This window comes from Nomascus leucogenys, chromosome 22a (assembly GCF_006542625.1).
Source record: "Nomascus leucogenys isolate Asia chromosome 22a, Asia_NLE_v1, whole genome shotgun sequence".
Taxonomy (NCBI): domain Eukaryota; kingdom Metazoa; phylum Chordata; class Mammalia; order Primates; family Hylobatidae; genus Nomascus; species Nomascus leucogenys.
Genome location: NC_044402.1, coordinates 76,402,327 through 76,404,698, shown reverse-complemented (window position 1 = coordinate 76,404,698; position 2,372 = coordinate 76,402,327). Strand labels below are relative to the sequence as shown.

Below are 2,372 nucleotides of genomic sequence, written 5' to 3'. Positions count from 1 at the left end.
GAATTAAGACAATTCTGAAGTTTTAGACTCTGTTCACACTTTCCATGTGAGTTTATTGTGGGTTATTATTTAAAATGTGAACACACACTTCAAAACATTAAAATATTGCCCTATAGAAATATTATAAGTTATCATTCTTTTCTCCTTCACCTTTAAAGTATGAGGTCCCTGAAGCCAGAAACCCTGTACTCTGTCACCTAGAAGGATAGAAGAGGGAAAAAACTACTTTAAAAAGTATTATTTCGGGCTGGACGCGGTGGCTCCTGCCTGTAATCCCAGCAGTTTGGGAGGCCGAGGTGGGCAGGTCACATGAGCTCAGGAGTTCGAGACCAGCCTGACCAACATGGCCAAACCCCATCTCTACTAAAAATACAAAAATTAGCAGGGCGTGGTGGCAGGCACCTGTAATCCCAGCTACTTGGGAGGCTGAAGCATGAGAATCGCTTGAACCTGGGAGGTGGAGGTTGCAGTGAGCCGAGATTGCGCCACTGCACTCCAGCCTGGGTGACAGAGTAAGACCCTGTCTCAAAAAAATAAAAAATAATAAAACTAAAAATTAAAGTCAACATGCCCAGGATGAATCTAAAATTGACAAACAATGAATTAGAAAAATGTGACCATTTTTCAAGGGAAAAGATAATCAACAGGTGCTAACCTTGAGATGCCCCAGACGATGGAATTGTCAACAACTTTAAAGCAGCTAGTATAACTGTGCTCCATGAAATAAAGGTAAACAACTTGGAAGTGAATGAAAAGTTCTCAGCAGAAAAATAGAAAAATGTTTAAAGGGTTTAAAACTGTTTTCTTATTTTTATTTTTTTGTTGGTTTTTATTGGGACAGAGTCTCACTCTGTTGCCCAGGGTGGAGTGCAGTAGTGTCATCTCAGCTCACTGCAACCCCTGCCTCTTGGGTTCAAGTGATTCTCCTGCCTCAGCCTCCTGGATAGCTGGGATTACAGGTGCGAGCCACCATGCCCAGCTAATTTTTGTATTTTTAGTGGAGGTGGGGTTTCACCATGATGGCCAGGCTGGTCTCAAACTCCTGACCTCAAGTGATCCACCCGTTTCAGCCTCCCAAAGTGTTAGGATTATAGGCATGAACCACCACATCCAGCGTAAAACTGTTTATTTTTAAATAAAATTTGTGCATTCTAATAATTAAAATCATTTGAACAAGAAAAATGGCACTCTAATTAAACTTCATTTAAACTGCATTTGAGAGCCTGCAGGCACCTTGGGACAGCTTGGTTTTACTCTAGATTTACCTGTCTTCCTACTCTTCTTCTTCCTTCACCAACATGCAAGTTATTTTTCTTCCTTGACAGCCAGACAAGCAGATGGGAGAGGCAGGTGTAGCCTTCATCGTCAGCAGTTTTCTATTGTTTGATGTGAAAAGGGCAGCAAAGTCCTTTAAAAGTTGATCCAACATCTTTGCCTCTTATGAAATTAAACAGCTAAAATAAGTAAAATAAGAAGGCAATTCTCGTTGAATGTACAGTGCATATTGGCGGCACATGCGTCCATAAGATTTGTCTGCCTGCTTCTGTTCTATTGTTTCTTCTGAAGGCAGTGGATTTTTCTCTTGCAATTCTGTCTTCTTCTATTTTTGACATCAAATTTCTTGATCTCAGCCATATCAGGTTTGTCAGACATGATATGTCTTGACATATCATGTGTCATATGATCTGTCACAGAGGAAGTGGAGTGAGGCCCAGAGTGAGCAGAATCTAGTTTGTGCAGTGGCCACCACCTAGTTAGACATTATTTTTAAAAAACCTAAATAAAAATTTTAGATCTAATAAATAGCATACTCAAAAATTCACTGGATGGGCTCAACAGCAAATTGCAGATGACAGAGGAAGAGTTGATGAACTTGAAGATAGATAATAAATAGCATCTAATCTGAGAAACACATTATAGATTGAAAAATCAATAAGCAAAGCCTTAGGGACCTGTGGGACAATATCAAAAGGCATATATAAATTTTACCTCAATAAAACTGTAAAAAAGGGCCAGGCGTGGTGGCTCACGCCTGTAATCCTAGCACTTTGGGAGGCCAAGGCGGGAGGATCATGAGGTCAGGAGTTTGAGACCATCCTGACTAACACGGTGAAACCCCATCTTAACTAAAAATACAAAAAATTAGCCAGGCATGGTGGCAGGCGCCTGTAATCCCAGCTACTCGGGAGGCTGAGGCAGGAGAATGGCGTGAACCTGGGAGGCGGAGCTTGCAGTGAGCCGAGATCGTGCCACTGCACTCCAGCCTGGGTGACAGAGCGAGACTCCATCTCAAAAAACAAAAACAAAAACAAAAAACCTGTGAAAAAGTGGATATTGTAAGATTGTATAAAAAAGGCCCAACTAGATATTGT

At 41.2% G+C, this 2,372-nt stretch overlaps 1 pseudogene; it reads right to left on the bottom strand.

The window, feature by feature from the left end:
- Positions 1–1,104: 1,104 nt before the first annotated feature.
- LOC115832411 lies at positions 1,105–2,045 on the bottom strand (annotated as a pseudogene).
- Between the last annotated feature and the right edge of the window lie 327 nt (positions 2,046–2,372).